The sequence below is a fragment of the Olea europaea genome, chromosome 17 (assembly GCF_002742605.1).
Source record: "Olea europaea var. sylvestris chromosome 17, O_europaea_v1, whole genome shotgun sequence".
Lineage (NCBI taxonomy): Eukaryota > Viridiplantae > Streptophyta > Magnoliopsida > Lamiales > Oleaceae > Olea > Olea europaea.
The window spans coordinates 7,640,659-7,663,466 of NC_036253.1; the positions used below are offsets into that span (position 1 = coordinate 7,640,659).

At 35.6% G+C, this 22,808-nt stretch overlaps 3 pseudogenes; 2 read left to right on the forward strand and 1 right to left on the reverse strand.

Moving 5' to 3' along the window:
* Nucleotides 1-2,955: 2,955 nt before the first annotated feature.
* LOC111365598 lies at nt 2,956-5,166 on the forward strand (annotated as a pseudogene).
* A 1,979-nt stretch (nt 5,167-7,145) lies between these two features.
* Nucleotides 7,146-9,887, reverse strand: LOC111365600 (annotated as a pseudogene).
* Nucleotides 9,888-10,566: 679 nt separating this feature from the next.
* On the forward strand, nt 10,567-11,510 carry LOC111365601 (annotated as a pseudogene).
* The last annotated feature ends 11,298 nt before the right edge of the window (nt 11,511-22,808 follow it).

Sequence of the window (22,808 nt, forward strand, 5' to 3'; positions counted from 1 at the left end):
CCTCTTACTAAGACTGAAGAATGTTCCTATAAATTATGGCCAATACCGGGTATATAAGCAATGATTTCAAATCCAGAGGTTAATCGTACTCTGGCAACTTTACGTATGGCAGAGTTTATTTTTTTTTTTTTGGTAATAGTGGAAAAGTTGACAGATAAGTCACCCTTATTGCCACTCTACAAAACCGTACATGATATTTTCACCTCATATGGCTCCTCGTTCAATTCTTTCGAATCCATTGGATCCTTTTCCACATTCGAGAATCCCCTCCCTTCTTCAACTTTGTCCTGAAGAATAACTAGGACCATTTAGTCACGTTTTCATGTTCCAATTGTACACTTTCCATTTTTGATTATTTTCAAAGGAGAAGATAATTATCTTTACCGAACATATGCAGATCCAATCACAATCCTATTATAAGAACAAGAGATCTTTCTCAATCAATCCCTTTGCCCTTCATTCTTCGAGAATCAGAAAAATCCTTTTGAAGTTCAAATTTGTTCATTTGGAATCTGGGTTCTTCTACTTCATTTTTATTTAATATTTTTCTCTCCCTTTTTTTATATCATTCCTTAAGGCCCATAGGTTTGATCTTGTAGAATTCGACCCATTTTCTCATGGAATGAAGGGTACAAAATCAATCTGATTGATTTTTTGATCAGAAGTACTATGTGAAATCTTTGGTTTTTTCCTCTTCCTCTATCCCTATCCCATAGCTACAGTGTTTGAATCAATAGAGAACCTTTTTTCTGATTGATTTGATCTTATTCCATTCCAATTCCTTCCTGATATCTCCCAAGGAAAATATCAAATGGATCCCCAATTAACGGGTTAGTGTGAGCTTATCCATGCGGTTATGCACTCTTTGAATAAGAATCTATTTTCTGAAAGATCCTGGCTTTCTTAGTTTGGTGGGCTTCCGAGATCCTTTCGATGACCTATGTTATGTTGAAGGGATATCTATCTAATATGATTGATTGCGTAAAGCCCGCGATAGCAACGAAACCAGGAAAAGTATATAGAAAATATAGTTCTTTTCTATTATATTAGTATTTTCTATTATATAGGATTAGTATTAGTTAATGATCCAGGCTTAGTGAGTCCTTTCTTCCATGATGAACTATTGGCACCAGTCCTACATTTTATCTATGTGGACCGACGAGAAAAGGGGCTTGGCATGTACATGAGAAAAGCATGGAGGTCAGCCTCTTTCAAATATACAACATGGATTCTGGCAATGCAATGTAGCTGGACTCTCATGTCAATCCGAATGAATCATCCTTTCTGTGGAGGTCAATCTTTGCCTGCTAGGCAAGAGGAGAGTAAGTTACAAATTCCATCTCGGCAGGACATGTATTTGTATTACTATGAAATTCATAAATGAAGTAATTAATGGTAGGGTTACCATTATCCTTCTTGTAGTGACGAATCTTGTATGCATTCTTAAGAAAAGGATTTTGTCCATTTTTCTAGGTCTCAAAGGAGGTGGAAACACATAAGAACTCTTGAATGGAAATGGAAAAGAGATGTAACTCCATTCCCTTAGAAATTGCTAGTCAATCCTATTTTCGATGGGGTCAGTTGACAATTTAATTCGATTTTGACCATTATTTTCATATTCGTAATAATACGAAAAGAAGGCCCGGCTCCAAGTTGTTCAAGAATAGTGACGTTGAGTTTCTTGACCTTTTGACTTAGGATTAGTTAGTTCTATTTCTCGATGTGGGTAGGGAAGGAATATAACTCAGCGGTAGAGTGTCACCTTGACGTGGTGGAAGTCATCAGTTCGAGCCTGATTATCCTTAAATCCAATGTGAGTTCTTCTATTTGGATTTGCTCCCGCACTGTGATTCAATGAGAATTGATAAGAGGCTCGTGGGATTGAAATGAAGGGATAGGGATGGCTATATTTCTAGGAGTGAAATTCAGGCGAATATGAAGCACATGGATACAAGTTATGCCTTGGAGTGAAAGACAATTCCAAATCCACTTTGTCTACGAATAAGGAAGTTATAAGTAATGCAACTATAAATCTCATGGAGAGTTCGATCCTAGCTCAGGATGAACACTGGAGGCATGCTTAACACATGCAAGTCAGACAAAAAGTGGTCTTTCCAGTGGTGGACAGGTGAGTAACGCATAAAAACCTGCCCCTAGGAGGGGAACGACAGCTGAAAAAGGCTGCTAATACCCCGTAGGCTTAGAAGCAAAAGGAGGAATCTGCTCAAAGAGGGGCTTGTATCTGATTAGCTAGTTGGTGAGGTAATAGCTTACTAAGGAAATGATCAGTAGCTAGTCTAAGAGGATGATACACAGCCTAGAATCATATGGGAGGTAGTAGTGGAGAATTTTTAGCAATGGGTGAAAGCCTGATAGAGCAATGCCGCTTGGAGTTAGAAGGCCCACAGGTCGTGAACTTCTTTCTTGAAAAAGAAGTAATGGCAGTATCTAGGGAATAAGCATCAGCTAACTCTGTGCCAGCAGCAGCGGTAAGATAGAGGATGCAAGCATTATTTGGAATGATTGGGTGAAAAACGTTTGTAAGTGGGTTTTTAAGTCTATCGTCAAATCCCAAGGCTCAATCCTGGGCAAGTGGTGGAAACTACCAAGCTGGAGTACGGTAGGGGCCGAGGAAATTTTCGGTGGAGCGGTGAAATGTGTAGAGATCGAAAAGAACACCAACGACAAAAGTACTATGTTGGGCCGACACTGATATTGAGATATGAAAGCTAGGGGAGCGAATGGGATTAAATACCTCAGTAGTCCTAGTCGTAAACAATGGATACTAGGCGCTGTGCGTATCGGCCCGTGCAATGCTGTAGCTAACGCAATATGTATCCCACCTAGAGAGTACGTTGCTAGAATATAAATCAAAGGAATTGACGGTGGCCCGCACAAGTGATGGAGCATGTGGTTCAATTCGATGCAAAGCGAAGAACCTTATCAGGGCTTGAAATGTTGCGAATCCTCTTGAAAGAGAGGGGTGCCTTCAAGAATGCGGACACAGGTAGTGCATGGCCGTCGTCAGCTCGTGTCGTAAGGTGTTGGGTTAAGTCCCACAATGAGCGTAACCCTCATGTTTAGTTGCCATCGTTAAGTTTGGAACCCTGAACAGACTACCGATGATAAGTCAAATGAAGGTGAGGATGATGTCAAGTCATCATGCCCTAGGCGACACATGTGCTACAATATCTAAGACAAAGGGTTGTGATCCCGCAAGGGTCAGCTAACCCCAAAAACCCATCCTCAGATCGGATTGCAGGCTACAACTTGCCTGTATGAAACTGAAATTGCTAGTAATCATCGATCAGCCATACAACGGTGAATTCATTCCCAGGCCTTGTACACACCGCCTATCACACTATGGAAGCTAGCCATGCCCAAAGTCATTATCTTAACCACAAGGAGGAGAATGCCGAAGGTAGGGCTAGTGACTGGAGTGAAGTTGTAACAAGCTAGTCGTACTGGAAGGTGTGGCTGGATTACCTTCTTTTCAGAGAGAGCTAATGCTTGTTTGGTATTTTGGTTTGACACTGCTTAACACCCAAAACAAAAAGAAAAGAGCTACGTCTGTGTTAAACTTGGAGATGGAGTCTTTTTTGGTTTCTCGACATTGAAGTCAGGCCAAGCTCATGAGCTTATTATCCTAGGTTAGAATAAGTTGATAGGATCCCCTTTTTTATGTCCCCATGTCCCCCCATGTGGCGATATGGGGACGAAAAAAGGAAAGAGAGGGATGAGGTTTCTCTCGCTTTTTGGCATAGCGGGCCCCCAGTGGGAGGCTCGTACGATAGGATATTAACTCAGTGGTAAAGCACGCCCCTGATAATTGTGTCGTTGTACCTGGTCTATAAGGGCTCTCAACCACATAGATAGTTCAATGTGCTCATCGGCGCCTGACCCTGAGATGTGGATCATCCAAGGCACATTAGCATAGCTTACTCCTCCTGTTCGAACTGGGGTTTTAAACCAAACCTCTCCTTAGGAGGATAGATGGGGTGATTTGTGTGAGATCCAATGTAGATCCAACTTTCGATTCACTCTTGGGATCTAGGCGGTTCGGGGGGGCCACCACAGCTCTTCTCTTCTCGAGAATCCATACATGCATTATCAATGTATAGACAACTATCTCTCGAGCACAGGTTTAGGTTTGGCTTCAACGAGAAAAGAAAATGGAGCACCTAACAATGTATCTTCATAGACCAAGAACTACGAGATCACCCCTTTCATTCTAGGGTGACGGAGGACTTGGGATTTCAGCTATCTGGCTTGAGGCAGATTCAACATTGGCTATTCACTGCATCACCAAAGGTGGAGGACCATGGTCGATCCAGGGTATTCTCAGACAGATCAGAGACTTCATTTGCTTCGATAGAGACACAGTTTCTCACATCTACAGAGAGGGTAACCAGGTTACAGATTCTCTTGCTTCAGAAGGCTGGGATCACCAGCGCTACCAAGAATATGGACCACTTGACCTGCCTCGACAGATTAGGGCATTGGTACAAATCGACAGATATGGATTGCCCAGCTTTAGAGGTTTGTAGTTTAGGCAATCATTATTTCATTTTTCTTGTACAAGGAAGTAGTACTTCCTCATTTACTTTATTCGTTTTTAATATTTCATTTGTTGCACTGTTGCTTTTTGGAGGTCAGGTTTATGCCCCCCTCCTTCCCTGTACTTTTAATTTCTATGAAATAAACATGGTTGGGGAACCCTTAACCCCCATCGACCTTCCTTGGTGGACCCTAAAAAGTCATTAAGGATGTGTGGATGTCTTTATTAAAAAAAAAAAAAAAAAAAAAACGCAGTCTTTTTTCTTCTCCTCATAGTTATTTCACAAAGATTCGCAGGGTAAGGAAGAAGGGGAAAACAAGCACACTTGTAGAGCGTAGTATAATGGAGAGTTGTATGCTATGTTCGGGAAGGATGAATCGCTCTCGAAAAGAAATCTATTGATTCTTTCCCAATTGGTTAGATCGTAAGTGCGATGATTCAATTTATGGGTGAGGTCTCTGGTTCAAGTCCAGAATGGCTTAACTGTGCCAGGGAAAAGAATAGAAGAAGGATCTGACTACTTTATGCATGCTCCACTTAGCTCGAGGGGTATAGGTCAGTTGGTAGAGCTCCGCTCTTGCAATTGGGTTGTTGCGATTATGGGTTAGATGTCTAATTGTCCAGGTAGTAATGATAGTATCTTATACATAAATTGGTGGCTCACTTTTTCTAAATAATGAGGAAGAGGACCAAAATATGCCATTGAAAAACTTTACTGAGATAAAGATGGCCTGTCAAGAACGTAGAGGAGGTAGGATGGACAGTTGGTCAAATCTAGTATGGATCATACATGGATGGTAGTTGGAGTCGGCAGCTCTCCCAGGGGTCTCTCATCTGAGATCCCTGGGAAAGAGGATCAAGTTGGCCCTTGTGAATAGCTTGATACACTATCTTCCTTCAACCCTTTGAGAAAAAGATGGCAAAAGAAAATAAAGGAAAATCAATGGACTGACCCCATCATCTCCACCCCGTAGGAACTACGAGATCGCCCCAAGGGTGCCTTTGGCATCCAGGGGTCATGGAGCAAGAATAGAACCCTGAACAATAAGTGGAACACATTGGTTGTCTGTTCTTAGGTTCGACAGTAAGGATCGGAGAAAGGCAATCACTTATTATTAAAACCAGCATTCTTAAAACTAAAGAATGGAGTAGAAAGGGAGGAAAGCTCTTCGTTCCTGGTTCTTTGATAGCTGGAACCTCCGGAACCACAAGAATCCTTAGTTAGAATGGGATACCAACTCAGTACCTTTTGAGTGAGATTTTGAGAAGAGTTACTCTTTAGGGAGCATAGTACAATGAAAGTTGTAAGCTGTGCTCGGGGGTAGTTATTGTCTATCGTTGGCCACTATAGTAGAATCAGTCGGGGGGCCTAAGAGGCGGTGGTTTACCCTATGGCTGATGTCAGCGGTTCGAGTCCGCTTATCTCCAACTCATGAACTTAGCTGATACAAAGCTATATGATAGCACCCAATTTTTTCGATTCAACGATTCGATCTATGATTTATCATTCATGGACATGATAAGATCCATCTATTTAGCAGTACCCTAGGATGGCATAGCCTTAGAAGGGCAAGGTTCAAATGAGGAAACGCTTACGGTAGATACCTAGGCACCCAAAGACAAGGAAGGGCATAGTAATCGACAAAATGCTTTGGGAGTTAAATAAGAATAGATCCAAAGATTCTCGAATAAGGCAACCTTTCGAACTGCTATTGAATCCATGGGCAGGCAAGAGACAACTTGGCAAACTGAAACAATTTAGTAGCCAAAGGAAAAGAAAGCAAAAGCAATTCCAGTAGTAGTGACGAGCGAAATGGGATTAGTAGTCAAAAGCATCACTAGCTTACGCTCTGACCCGAGTAGTATGGGACATGTGGAATCCCATGCGAATCAGCAAGGACCACCTTGCAAGGGTAAATAATCCTAGGTGATCGATAGCAAAGTAGTACCATGAGGAAAGGATGAAAAGAACCTCCCATTAGGGAATGAAATAGAATATGAAACCATAAGCTCCCAAGTAGTGGGAGGATGGCAGTCTCTGACCGCATGCCTGTTGAAGAATGAGCTGGCGACTCATAGGCAGTGGCTTGGTTAAGGGAACCCATCTGAGCCATAGTGAAAGCGAGTCTACATAGGGCGATTGTCACTGCTTATGGACCTAAACCTGGGTGATCTATCCATGACCAGGATGAAGCTTGGGTGCAACTAAGTGGAGGTTCGAACTGACTGATTTTGAAAAATCAGCGGATGAGTTGTGGTTAGGGGTGAAATGCCACTCGAACCCAGAGCTAGCTGGTTCTCCCCTAAATGCGTTGAGGCGTAGTAGTTGACTGGACATCTAGGGGTAAAGCATTGTTTCGGTGTGGGCTACGAGAGCGGCACCAAATCAAGGCAATACTATATATGACCTCAAAATAACAGGGGTCAAGGTCAGCCAGTGAGACGATGGGGGATAAGCTTCATCGTCGAGAGGGAAATAGCCCAGATCACTAGCTAAGGCCCCTAAATGATCGCTCAGAGCTGCCACCCTTAAAAGAGTGTGTAATAGGTTACTAATCGAGCGCTCTTACGCTGAAGATAAATGGGGCTAAGCGGAATCAAGAATGTCAGCTTGAGTAACACAAACATTGGTGAGAATCCAATGCCTAAAAACCTAAGGGTTCCTCCGCAAGGTTCATCCATGGAGGGTGAGTCAGTGCCTAAGATCAGGCCGAAAGGTATAGTCGATGGACAATAGGTGAATATTCATGTACTACCCCTTGTTGGTCCCGAGGGAGGAAGTAGGCTAGGTTAGCTGAAAGCTGGTTATCGATTCAAGAATGTAAGGTGCCCCTACTTTTTCAGGGTAAGAAGGGGTAGAGAAAATACGTCGAGTTAATGTTTGAGTACCAGGCACTACGACGTTGAAGTAACCCACGCCATACTCCCAGGAAAAGCTCGAATGACCTTTAAACAAAAGGGTACCTATACCCGAAATCTACACAGGCGGGTAGATAGAGAATACCTAGGGGTGCGAGATAACTCTCTCTAAGGAACTCGACAAAATAGCCCCGTAACTTTAAGAGAAGGGGTACCTCCTCACAAAGGGGGTCACAGTGACCAGGCTCGGGCGAATGTTTACCAAAAACACAGGTCTCTACAAAATCATAAGACCATGTATAGGAGTTGACGCCTACCCAGTGCCGAAAGGCCAAGGAAGTTGGAGACTTGATGACAGAGGAGTCGACGATTGAAGCCCCTGTGAATGGTGACCATAACTATAACAGTCCTAAGGTAGCAAAATTCCTTGTCGAGTAAGTTTCGACCCGCACGAAAGGCATAATGATCTGAGCACTGTCTCAGAGAGAGGCTCGATAAAATGGACATGTCTGTGAAGATGCGGACTACCTGCACTTGGATAGAAAGACCCTATGAAGCTTCACTGTTCCTTGGGATTGGGTTTGGGCCTTTCCTGCATAGCTTAGGTGGAAGGCGAAAAGGCCTCCTTCCGGGGGCCCGAGCCATCAGTGAGATACCACTCTAGAAGAGCTAGAATTCTAACATTGTGTCAGGACCTATGGGCCAAGGGATAGTCTCAGCTAGACAATTTCTACGGGGCGTAGGCCTCCCAAAAGGTAACGGAGGTGTGCAATGGTTTCCTTGGGCCAGATGGAGATTGGCCCCCTAGTGCAAAGGTAGAAGTGAGCTTGATAGAAAGACCCACCCTTCGAGCAGGGACGAAAGTCAGCCTTAGTGATCCGATGGTACAGAGTCGAAGGGCCGTCACTCAGTGGATAAAAGTTACTCTAGGGATAATAGGCTGATCTTCCCCAAGAGCTCACATCAACGAGAAGGTTTGGCAAATCGATGTCGGCTATTTGCCACCTGGGACTGTAGTATGTTCCAAAGGTTGGGTTGTTCACCATTAAAGTGGTACGTGAGCTAGGTTCAGAACTTCATGAGATAGTTTAGTCCATATCTGGTGTGGGTGTTAGAGCATTGAGAAGACCTTTTCCTAATATGAGAGGACCGGGAAGGACGCACCTCTGGTGTACTAGTTATCGTGCCCACGGTAAATGCTGGGTAGCCTAGTACGGAGCGGATAACTGCTGAAAGCATCCAAGTAGTAAGCCCATCCCAAGATAAGTTCTCTTTTATTCCGACATCCCCAGAGCTTTCGATAGCATAGCAGAGACAATGACAGGTTTTCTGCCCCTACGGGGATGGAGCGACAGATGTTTTGAGAATTCAAGAGAAGGTCATGGTGAGACGAGCTATTTATCATTATGATAGGTGTTGAGTGGAAGTGCAGTGATGTCTGCAGCTGAGGCATCCTAATAGACCAGTAGACTTGAACCTTGTTCCTACTTGACCTGATCAATTTGATCAGGTACTAGCCATCTGTTTTCATTGTTCAAATCTTTGACAACACAAAAAACCATTGTTCAACTCTTTGACAACATGAAAAAACCAAAAGCTCTACCTTCCCTCTCTATCCATTCAAGGGATGGAAGGCCAGAGGCCTTTGGTGTCCCCTCCAATAAAAGATTGGGGCCTCACAATCAGTAGCCAATAGGCTTTTCTCTCATGCCTTTCTTCGTTCTTAGTTCAATATTCTGGTGTCCTATGCGTAGAGGAACCACACCAATCCATCCCGAACTTGGTGGTTAAACTCTACTATGGTGACGATACTGTAGGGGAGGTCCTGCAAAAAAATAGCTCGACGCCAGGAAGATAAAAGGCATAACACCTCTCATTCTTATTCCTTTTTCAACAAAAAAAATGAATGTCATATGCAAAACCCCAATTATGACATCCCTTCTCTCCCATTTCACACCTCGAAACATACTGTTCTTATAGAGATAAACGTGCTTTCACATCTTCTTAACCCGAAATGAAATTGCAGGGGAGGGGAGAGGAAAGGTTCCTTTTTTTAAGGGTACTCTCGAGAACAGATCCAATGGAGATGGGGTGCGCCCTGTAGCTCAGAGGATTAGAGCACGTGGCTACGAACCACTGTGTTGGGGTTTGAATCCCTCCTCACCCACAATCGACCCAAAATAAAAGGGAAATACCTTTCACTCTTGGGGTAGGAAAATCATGATCGGGATAGCGGACCAAAAGGTATGGAACTTGGGTGTGAGTTTTTGGAAAGGCTTCTTCTTTTTATTTATTATTTATCATAAATAATGGAATCATTACAAATAGTATGCCCCCGGCCGATCCATGTATTTTTTTGTTTTACGCCCCGTAACTCTTCCTCAGCCAGGCTTGTGCAGAATAGCAGAGCAAGTACAAGTATTAGTGGCATAACAAGAATGCTTTCCTTGTCATTAATATGTTTGCTCATGGTAATTGTGAACTCTCGGGAGAATCGATGACTGCATCAATGATGCAGTGCTAGTACATCTGAGATTTCTTAAATGGCTAGTTGTAAATAGCCTCAAGGCTATGGAACAAAGGATTATCCCAAACCTACACCGAGGTATTGACGGTGATTTTCAAATCTTGTAGAACAGAATGTGATACGATGAGATAGAAATAAGGACAGAGAATAGGTTACCTACTCTTAATGGTCAAAGCAAGCCCCTATATTCTGGATTCATTAATTCAGAATGAATCAAATCTCCCCAAGTAGGATTCAAATCTACGACCAATCGGTTAAAAGTCAATCGCTCTACCATTGAGCTACTGAGGAACAACGGGAGACTATATCTCATAGAGTTCAATTCCCGTTCTCAACCCATGACCAATATGAGCTCGAAGCTTCCTTCATAACTCACAGAACTTCTTCATAGTGGCTTCCTTCTATGTCTCATTTCAGAGAAAACCTCAAAGTGGCTCTATTTTATTATATTCCATACATATCCCAATTCCATTCATTTAATACCCCTTTGGTGTCATTGACATTTAATACCCCTTTGTTTCTAGTCTATCTCTTTCTATTTCTTTTCTATATATGGAAAGTTCAAAAATCATCATATCATAATCCAAAAATTGCAATAGAAAAGAAATAAGGGAGGTTTTTGATGATTTTTCAATCTTTTCTACTAGGTAATCTAGTATCCTTATGCATGGAGATAATCAATTCGATCGTTGTGGTCGGACTCTATTATGGATTTCTGACCACATTCTCCATAGGACCCTCTTATCTCTTCCTTCTCTGAGATCAAGTTATGGAAGAAGGAACCGAGAAGAAGATATCAGCAACAACTAGTTTTATTATGGGATAGCTCATGATGTTCATATCAATCTATTATGCGCCTCTGCATCTAGCATTGGGTAGACCTCGTACAATAACTACCTTAGCTCTACCATATCTTTTGTTTCATTTCTTCTAGAACAATAGCAAACACTTTTTTTATTATGGATCTACTACCAGAAATTCAATGCGTAGTTTCAGCATTCAATGTGTATTCTTGAAAAATCTCATTTTTCAATTATTCAATCATTTCATTTTACTAAGTTCAATGTTAGCCAGATTAGTCAACATTTATATGTTTTGATGCAACAACAAGATGTTATTTGTAACAAGTTGTTGGTTGGTTAATTGGGCACATTTTATTCATGTAATGGCTTGGATTGGTAATAGTCTGGATACGACAAAATCATTCTATTTGATCGAATAAGTACATTCGATCTAATAAGTACCTTGTGTCAGAATTGAGAAATTCTATGGCTCGAAGTTTCTCTTATTTCTTACCTGTGTCTACTAATTAGGCAGAATACCATCACCCATTCTTACTAAGAGTGGAAAGAAACCTCAAAAATGGAAAAAAAAAAGGTGGAAAGTGCGGAAGAAAGAGATACAGAAATAGAAACAGCTTACGAAATGAAGGGGACTAAACAGGAACAAGAGAGATCCGCCAGAGAAGTTCCTTCTCCTTCCTTTTCTTGGGAAGAAAAGGAGGATCCGAATAAAATCGATGAACGTGAAGAAATCCGAGTGAATGGAAAGGAAAAAAAAGGATGAATTCCTCTTTCGATTAACAGAGATAGGCTCTAAAAATAGCCTAGTTTATGAAGATTCTTAACTGATGAATATCAATGAAAATCATGACAATTCCAAATTCAAAATACTTATCAAAAAATCGAACAATAAAGACCTAATAAAAATATTGATACACAAGATAAATAGAAGAAAAAATAAGAAGATATGCGTCCACCCCTACATATTTGATATCTTCTCGTACAAAGAAACTTATAACACAACCCCATTCGTAATTCCATCAATAACTCGTCAATCAAAAAAATGAGTTAATTGGGCTAATCCTCTTACCATCCTAGTTGAGGATGTTGTATAAAAAGCATCTATATAAGCACGATTATATGACCAATTATATAGACCATTTAGAATTTTATCCCAAAGACTTCTCTTAGGACCCATTTTAACAAATAAATTGATTAAGTCAAAATTTTCGAAAGAGGAATAAATAGGTTTATATAAAAAGGACGCTATAAATATTTCGAAATAAGCTATATTGGCTGAAAAAATTGCATCTTTCAAAAATTCATACCAATCGATTGAATCATTCAACTTTTGATGTAAAAGGTTTAGAGACAGAGTTAACCATTTGGTTAATATATCCAATTCTTGATTGAAAGGAATTCCTATAGATCCAATGAACAAAGTAAAGATGCCCAATACAAGTAAAGGAAATAACAAAGTATTATCGGATTCATAAGGATAGGAATAATCCTTTTTATTCTCAAAATGAACAATAGTAATAAAAGGTCCTACCCTGTTTCTTACATTTTCATCACTTCGATATTTCTTTTTTGAAAAAAAAAAAAACTTTTACTATTATTGATTTTTAATAAACGAAAATTTTTGTTAATTCTTTTGGAACCCCTTTTTCCCCATAGAGATATTGAATAGAAATGGGTATTTTGTTTGCCACTGTAATTTTGAAAATGAACGTTTAAATGCCCCTCAAAAGTAAGTAAATAGATCCGTAACATATAAAATGCGGTTAATCCTGCTGTGGTCCAAGCTGTTATTATGAAAATCGACGAATACAACCAACTATCATTAAGAATTTCATCTTTTGACAAAAAATAAGCAAGAGCTAGAATACCACAAAGAGAAATTGTACCTAATAAAAAAGAAATTCGGGTAATTGGTACATGTTTTGTTAAACCACCCATAAGAGCCATATTCTGACTTTTATCTAAAGATTAGTCAACAATATTTTCCATTGAATGAATAATAGATCTAGACCCTAAAAATAATAATGCTTTGGAATAAGCATGAGTAATCAAATGAAATAGAGCACTTCGATAAGACCCCATTCCTAGAGCTAACATCATATAACCCAATTGAGACATGGTCAAATAGGCTAAACCCCTCTTAATGTCTTTTTGAGCAAGAGCTAATGTAGCTCCTAATAATACTGTTATTGTTCCTATGAACGAGATTTTAAATTCATTATGTAAGGTATAACTAAAAAGAGGAAGAAAGGGAGCTGAAAGAAAAATTTTCGCTGCTACCACGTATAAGAGCCGAAATAGGAGTAAGACCTTCCATAGCATCAAGTAACCATACATGAAGGGAAAATTGTACAAATTTAACAACTGCACCAGTAAATAATAGAGCAGCACACAAAGTAACAAATGAAGAATTGACTTTATTATTATAAATCAAGTTATTCAATATTTCGAATAAATCCCTAAATTCGAAACTTCTTGTTATCCAATAAAAACCTAAAATTCCTAATAATAAACAAAAATCCCCTACACAATTAGTTACAAACCTATTAATAGATAGGAACACATTCCAACCAATTCCCAAAAAACATAAATTTGTATCAAATTGGAACTAGTAACTAATCCTAACATGGAAGTACTGAAAAAACTCATACAAGCAAAAAATCTCAAGTATCCTTGATAATGAGCCATATAATTATCACTATAAATAAGAACCATAATTTCAACAGTAGTGATTAAAATTGATATTATAGAAGTAAGTGGATCAATCAAGTAGCCGAATTCTAAAGAAAAATCATTATTGATGGTCCAAGACCATACATATTGATGGATACAACAACTATTTATTTGCTGAATAGATAGATTAATTGAAAAAATCATGACTATACTTAACAATAAAATACTCAGAAAGGCCCACATACGACGAAGATTTTTTGTTGCCGTCGAAAAAAAAAGAAGTTCGACTCCTTTTAAGATAGGAACTAGAAGTGGAACAAAAGGTATGATCCACACATATTGATATGTATGTTCCATAAAAAAAAAGTTTTTTAATTAATTGTTTCCGATTCACCGGATCTTACCTCTTTTGAAAGAAGTCAATAAAAAATCAAGATCTGCACTAATTTAAATAGAATTTTCTAATTTTTTATTCTTACTTATTCTGCTAAATATTCCAAATATTCAAATCTAGAAGTTACAATTGGTCAAATCATATGAAAGAAAAAGATTAATTACTAGTCTTTGAAAATTCAATTCAAATTAGCCATATTTTTTTACCGAGTTTGACCAGTTAATAGAAAAAAAAAAAAGCATATTCTTCATCTTTTTTTCTATTTTTAGTAATATTTTACGCCATTTTCACATATCTTTAACTATCTATTTTGTTTCTTTTTATTTTATAACAAAATATTTTCTAGAAAAGAAATTCCTAATGAATAGGAAACTACGGATTCATTTTGAATAGTAGATGTCTTTCACATCCAGCTATAAAAATGAGTAATCTCTTAATTTGTATTTAAATGGCAGTTCCAAAAAAAAACATACTTCTGCATCAAAAAAGTGTATTCGTAAAATATTTGGAAAAGAAAAGGATACGAGACAGCGTTAAAAGCATTTTCCTTAGGGAAATCTCTTTCTATCGGGAATTCAAAAAGTTTTTTTGTGCAAAAAAAGTAATAAAATGTTGGAATAATCTGAATCGACTTGACTCAAAAAATTGACTCATTTCAAAAATCAAATAATGAATTCCATTACCTATTGAGTTAATCAATATGAAATCGAATTCGCTCGGCTCTTAGAATATGTAGAATAAGAATTCTTCTATTTACCTTTCTCAATTCAATTCAAAAAAATAAAAATACTTTCTTTTTGTTAACAAAAGAATAAACAAAAGATACTTAATTTTCTTTTCAGTATATTTTCTCATTTCCAAGGTAGAGAGTCTTATTTTCCGCATCTCCCTATTTGTTACAATAATACAACTTTTTAATTTTTCTCTATATCCACTTTTTCTCTCTATATATAGAAGAGCAAATAGAAAATCTTGAATCTTTAGTTACTAAAATCATTGAAACTAATTGATTAAAATTTTAAACCCTTTTGTGTAACTTTCTGACTTTTTGATTTTATCTGAATTCCTATATACAACCCATATATCTCTAACAATTAGTGAAGAGAGTCTGGATAAATAATGCATCAATTTTTGAGTGATCCAAAATAGGTTTTTTTTTTTTTTTTGCTTTTGGATTCATTAAGAAAATGGATTTTTTTTTAGTTCTATCCTATTAATTGATAATAAAACTATCTAGTTTTAAAGAGTTCAAGTTGAGGAGAGTATAAAATACACGAAAATTTTAAGAAACTAAAGCCCTAAACTAAAATAATGAACCTTTAAATATCTATTTGAACTAATTTTTAGTCAATATTTGAACTAATTTTTATTCATCCATTTGAATCTTTCCTAAAAAATATTGCAACCAATTGAATTCTTAAATCTAGACGATTGCTTATTCATAGGCTATTATGAGTTCAAGACAAGCCTCTATGGTGAAATTGGTAGACACGCTGCTCTTAGGAATCAGTGCTGGAGCATTTCAGTTCGAGTCCGAGTGGTGGCATGTCATCTTCTAGAAAAACCAAATAGATCCTATAATGAATTCAATTCCTGATTTCTTGTAATTAAAGAACTCCTTTTTTTAAGATTTTTATGATATTTTCAACCTTAGAGCATATATTAACTCATATTTGTTTTTCTATCATTTCATTTGTAATTACAATTCATTTGATAACCTGTTTAGTCGATGAAATCATAAAACTCTACGATTCATCAGAAAAGGGCATGGTAATGAATTTTTTCTATATAACAGGATTATTAGTTACTCGTTGGATTTATTCGGGACATATTTTTCACGAAGTAATTTATATGAATCATTAATCTTCCTTTCATGGAGTTTATTCCTTATTCATATAGTTCCATATTTCAAAGAAATAAAATAAAATTAAGTGCAATAATCAGCCCAAGTGCTATTTTTACCCAAGACTTTACTACTTCAGGTCATTTAACTTAAATACACGAATCTGAAATATTTGTGCCCACTCTTCAATCTGAGTGGTTAATAATGCACGTAAGTATGATGATATTGGGCTATGTAGCCCTTTTATGGATCATTATTATCTGTAGGACTTCTAATCATTGAAGTTAGAAAAAATAGAAAGTTTTTATTTTTTATTTTTTTACAAGTAATCATTTAAATGGGTCATTTTTATTTGGTGAAATCGAAAACATGAATGAAAGAAGCAATGTTTTACAAAATAATTCTTTTTTTTCTCCGAAGAATTATTATAGGTCGCAATTTATTCAACAATTGGATTATTGGAGTTATCGGGTTATTAGTCTAGGATTTATCTTGTTAACCATAGGGGTACTTTCTGGAGCAGTATGGGCTAACGAAACATGGGGATCATATTGGAGTTGGGACCCAAAGGAAACTTGCATTTATTACTTGGATCGTATTCTCGATTTATTTACACATTCGAACCAATATAAAATGGAAGGGTATAAATTCCGTAATTTTGGCGTCTATTGGCTTTCTTATAATTTGAATATGCTATTTTGGGGTCAATCTATTAGGAATAGGACTACATAGTTATGGTTCATTTACATGAACATCTAATTGAATTCAAAAGGATTCAAAAAAGACTCTTACGAATAGAAAAGTGTACAGTGCATATGAAATAAAAAAACTTTATGTGAATTGATGAGAACCCTATGAATCAAATATTGTAGTGATTCATAGGGTTCACACCAATTCAAATTCATTTTTTTTACTTAACTTAAAAGAAGAAGAAAAAGCCTTTTTTTTTCATTGTACAATGAACGATTAAAAAAACCATAGGATTTTTCTTTTTTCTTTTTGTTCATCAAAACTATCTATAAAAAGAATTAGATAGAATAACTACGACTTTGTCAACTGATAGTGAAAGAAGAAAATCGGGATACATACCAATACCTAGTATGGGTAAAAAGATAGAGATTGAAAGAAATAACTCTCGCGGTCCAGAATAAAAAAAAATAAGAGTTTGGAGCATTAAATATCTTGTATCCATCGGCGTGACATAGATAATGAATAAATAGTAGTTAATATCATTCCAATTGCCATTACAAAAGTAATTAGTATTTTTGGCATTAAAAGATATTTTTGACTGGTACTTTGTCCAAAAAATACTATTAATTCAGCAACAAAACCACTCATACTTGGTAATGCAAGGAAGCCCATCAAAAAGCTACTGAACATCATGAATATTTTGGCATTGGGATAGCTATTCCACCCATATCATCAAGATAAACAAGATGTATTCTATCAAAAGATGTTCCTGCGAAGAAAAAAAGTGCAGCACCAATAAATTCATGAGAGATTATTTGTAAAAGGGCTCCATTGAGCCCTGTATTGGTGATAGAACAAATTCCTATAATTATGAAACCCTATGAGATACAAAGGAATAGGCTATTCTTTTTTTTTTTTAATTCTGTTGATCGAGAGATGTCGAAGATGTATATATTATTTGCATTGCGCCTACTATCATCAACCAAGGAGAAAATATAGAATAAGCATGGGGTAATAATTCCATATTGATCCGAACTAATCCATATGCTCCCATTTTTAATAAGATTCTGGCAAGAAGCATAAAAGTACTATAATGCGCTTCTCCATGGGTATCTGGTAACCATATATGTAGGGGTATAATCGATAATTTGATAGCAAAAGCAATAAAAAATCCAATATAAAATATTATTTCGAAGGCCACAGGATAGGACTGATTGGCTAATATTTCTAAATTTAATTTGGTTCATTAGAACCATATAAATTGATACCTAGAACTCCCATTAAAAGAAAAATAGAACCCCCTACTGTGTACAAAATAAATTTGGTAGCCGAGTACAGACTTTTATTCCTCCCCACATTGATAGAAGTAGATAATCAAGAATTAATTGTAACTCCCACATGAGGAAAAAAAGTAAAAGGTCCCGATAAGAAAATAATCCTATTTGACCACTATACATTTCTAACATCAAGAAATGAAATACTTGAGAATCCCGAGTAACTGGCCTAGCCGCTAAAGTAGATAAAGCAGTGATGAATTCCATCAGTAAAATGGATCCTATAGAAAGCCCATCTATTCCTAATCTCCAATGGAAATAAAAAAAAATCGATCCATTTATAATCCTCCACTAGTTGGATTAATGGATTGCCCGATTCGAAATGATAAAGAATGCATAAGTCATTATAAGAAGTTCTAAAATACATACACATATAGTATACCAACGAATTACCCTATTTCATTTATGTGGAATAAAGAAAATTAAGGAACCCTCATATATTGGCAAAATAACAATTATTGTTAACCAAGGAAAATGATTCGTGGTAAAGATACACTTGGGCCAGAAAAACCCGTGCTCCAAATATTTGGAGCACGGGTTTTGTCGATAAAAAAAGAAATTGGATTCAAGTAGAGTTTTCTAGAACGTATCAATAAGCTAGAACCATATTGCGAGTTGTTTCATGCCATAAATAAACTAGAATACTCAAGAAATCCGTTGGACAAGCGGATTCACGTCTCTTACAACCAACACAGTCCTCGATCCTTAGGGCAGAAGCAATTTGTTTAGCTTTACATCCGTCCCAAAGTATCATTTCTAATACATTGGTGGGACATGCTCGGACACATTGAGTACATCCTATACATGTATCATAAATCTTTACTGAATGTGACATTAGATCTATACATTTTTTTCATCATAAATTTTCGATTTAGTAAACTTATAAATGAATCATATATTTAGATACCAGACGAATCAATGAGTGATCAGAATCAATCTCCATGCGGATTGGTTTATGAGAGAGGGCTAAAATACTTTGATTTCTTATGTTTTTGCAAATACGATCCTACCTTACACGTAGCAAACCTGCTAATTCGAATTAATTTCAGAATAATTTTTGAATATTCGAATTTCTATTTATATAATTAATACTACTTATTCAAAAAAATTGGATTGATTAATATGAGTTGATTTTCTGCTACGATAATTTGATGAAACAATAGCCGGTCAAATAGCTGCTTCAGCCGCTGTAATAGCTATAACAAAAATGGAGAAAATATCTCCTCTTAATTGACGATTATAAAAAAAAAACCTGAAAATGTTACAAAATTTATATTAACTGAATTTAATATAAGTTCAAGATATATAAGGGCTCTATGTCGATTTGTGATCAATCCGTAGATTCCGATGGAAAATAAATAGGCATTCAAAAAAGTACATGTTCAAGCATCATTAACCAACTCCTTATCAATCTCGATTCATTTCAATATGAACAATAATTCAAGCGATATATTGGTAATAAATTTACCTAAAGCTAAAGCATTTCTATTTTAGACAGGAATTAAAATTAAAGGATTATAACATTCATTTCCGTTGATTTTATTTGAATGGAATTCCTAGTTTTAAAGATTTATTATTGATGAGCTATAGCAATTGTACCTATTAAAGCAACTAAAAGAATTATTGAAATGAGTTCAAATGGAAGAAAAAAAATCTGTTGATAAATGAATTCCAATTTGTTGGCCATTACTTATCAAATCTTGCTCTATAATCTGGTTTGATTTTGTAGTCCAAATAATCTCGTACCATGACGTATCTAGAATAGTAGTAATTGGTGAAATAAAAAGACTTGTACAAACTATTGAAGTAACTCCATCCCCAACGGTCCAAAGAAGAAAATCTTTGTAATATTCTAAACCACTCATGAACATCACAGCAAAAATGATTAAAATATTTGCAGCTACAAAATATGAGTTCAATAGAATATAGAATAAGGATATATAGAAAATAACGAATCCCAACGAAAAGGCCGAATAAATTGGATTGGGAAGTAATACTACTCCTAGACTTCATAATATAAGACCCGATCCGAAAAAGACTAAAAAAAAATCATGTATTGGTCCAGGTAAACCCATTTAATTTTATAGAAAAAAAAATAGATAAATCGAAATATTTCATGACTTTGTTGACCTAGCCAGGAAAAAGAAGTTATCTTTGAGGATACTTCTTAATTGAATTAAATTGGAATGGGTATGATGTGTATTGATGTAGATATAGTTATGGGACTACTTTTATTCTTTATCCGAAAAAGGAGTTTGAAACTCTCTATTTTGAAATCATTAGTTGAATAGAAATCGATTTTCAATCCAAATTAAGCCACAATTCTCGCCAACCAACCTATTGACCAAGCAAAAAGCCTCATTCTTTTGGATCTAAAAATGATGGAATGGTTTTGAATCAAGGATTTTTTCCATTTTGTATTTGAGGTGAATTCGAATTTGGTCAAATTGTGTAATCATCAATTATTGACAACGATAATCGACCTAAACCAATTTGATTATAATTCAATTCGTAATGATTATAAGTAGAAAGTTCATATTCTTCATTCATTGATAGACAATTTGTTGGACAATACTCAATGCAATTACCACAAAATATACAGATTCCAAAATCAATACTGTAATTAAGTAATCGTTTCTTTCGAATATCTGTTTCCAATTTCCAATCAACAATGGATAAATCTATAGGACATACATGAACACATACCCCTTGGCTTGTGGTTTTTTTTTTCCTTCTTGAGTTTGATTCTTTATTTTTTTATTCGATGGTATCAAAAAACATCCCTTTTGCTTTTCATTAATATTTTGATTTTGATTTTCTTTACTATTTTCATTTCTATTCAAGTTTAAAAGAAGTAATTTGCTTGGTATAAACCAAGATTTCATTTTATACGTATTATAAAGTAACAAAAATTCTGGGAAAAACCACCAAAGTTCCAGATTCAATATGGGATGCTTTAGTATTTTTTTCATTCATCCCCATCCAATCAAAAAAGACTTTTGGGGAGTTTGGTAAATTCATTTCTGGAATCGTAAGATAAAAAGTACTTTTTTGATCAATTATTTGATAATTATTAGTAACAATCTGAGTATTTTGATTACTATTGGCATCGATCATGATCGAGGCCCCAAAATTGACTTTTTGTCTAAGATCAAAATTGATAATTTTCCAATCCAAATATTTCCTATCGAGTGTTTTTTAAATATCATCCTTTTCTAGATAATTATTGATAGGGATACTCCACAGCATATCAAAAAACATTTCTTTATATGTGTTGTAATTATAAGAAATCTCTTGATTCTTATTTCCTTCAAACGGCGATCTAGAAAGAAATGAGTCCTTTTTATTTTCAGAATTAATAGATTTATACAATAAAAGATCATATTTATAGTATTTTTGAAAATTATCTTTTTGATTCAATAATGAATAGACTTCCAAAATATTTTGTTTTTGGGAATCAACTAATTGGTCTTTTTTATATAAATTCCATTTGCTGAAATTTTTCCTTTTAACCATATAACGTTGATAAACTCTATTCCGCCATTGTTGTGGTATTAATCTAGACCGTCTGATCTGAGATAAATCGTATTGATAATGCCCTCTTAACAAATTTTTCCATTGATTCATTTCAGAACTCGAAGTCTGTTATCCTTTAATTTAGAATGAACTATTCCTTGTGTTTCAAAAGAATCCTTTATTTCAGGCTTAAGAAAAAAAGGGATTCCTTGATATTGAAGAAGTGATTTTAATTTATACAAGTTAATAACTTGCATTTGTGATAATTTGTAAAATACATATGCCTATGATAAGTACGATAAGTCATAAAAAAAAATATGTGAATTTGTCTTACTATTACTAATATTATAAAGTGACTTTTTTATAGTCGGAATAAACTCAATTGGATTTTTTTTTATTAATTATTTCTTTACTTGTTTTATTATTGTAAATGGATTTATTCATAATTTTTTTTGTTGATTCAAGAAATAATTTTCTCTTCATTCTGGGAATATTAATGATAGATAAAAATATATTTGTGCAGATTCTTTCAATGAAAAATTTAAAAACAAAAGGTAATTTAGAAATTAATCGAGCATTTCTTCTTTTTAATATTTGCCATTTTTCTAATCTTTTAGCATTATAACTTGTTTTGTTAAGACTAATATTTATTTTCGGAGTTACTTTTTTTCTCTTTTGTAATTCTTTCTATTTGATTTCTAATTGTATTTGTTCTGTCAGCCAGATCCTTCATTTTTTCTGTCAACGAAGAATTTGTCCAATCTAGAGATGCAATTTGGCTAAATGATTTATGAATCATCTGATTGCTGATTATGGGATCTCTTTCTTTTTTAGTTTCACTCGATTCATATACTTCTACTTTTCTTGATTGAAATAAGAGAATTGGATTTACTTTTAAGAGTTCTTTTCTTATTTTTTTTAAAAAAACGACACTTTTGATAACCCATTTTTTTGTTTCTTTTGAAACTTTTCGAAGTAATTTTATTTTTCCTTTAAAAATTTTTAGAAGTAGAAAATATTTCTTTTGAAATTTTCCAATTTTTTTTTCGAGTTCCTTAAAAATTGGTTCAAAAAAAGAGGGTCGTTTTCTAGGAGAACCAAAAGGAAGTTCGGTTTCCATTCCCAAAACTGTTAAAAAACAAAAATTATCCGTTTTTTTTTTTTTTCATTATTAGATCTTTATGAGAGAATTGGAGTTTAGATCTATGCCAAGGTTTTAGACAGAAAGGAAATAAAATTTTTATTTGAATACCATCTGTCAACCAATTTTGTGGAAATTCTATTTCGGACAATTGAACACCATTATATGTACATTTAACATGCATCTCCCTATTCCATTCCTCTAAATCCTCATACCATTCAGGAAGTTGCAATAATAACATACGTCCAATATTTTTCCCTATTATCAATGAAGGTAATAGAATATATTTTCTAAAAAGAGATTGATATTTATTAACATGGAACCTCTTATTCCTTGCGCAAATGGAATGGTATCCCAGGACTCCGCTATCTCTATTCACACGTTCTCCTCTCTTTTGTTCTCTTCTTTTTTGTTCTTCTCTATTTTTTCCTTCTCTTTTTGTTTGCTCTTTTGTATTCTCTACAATTTTG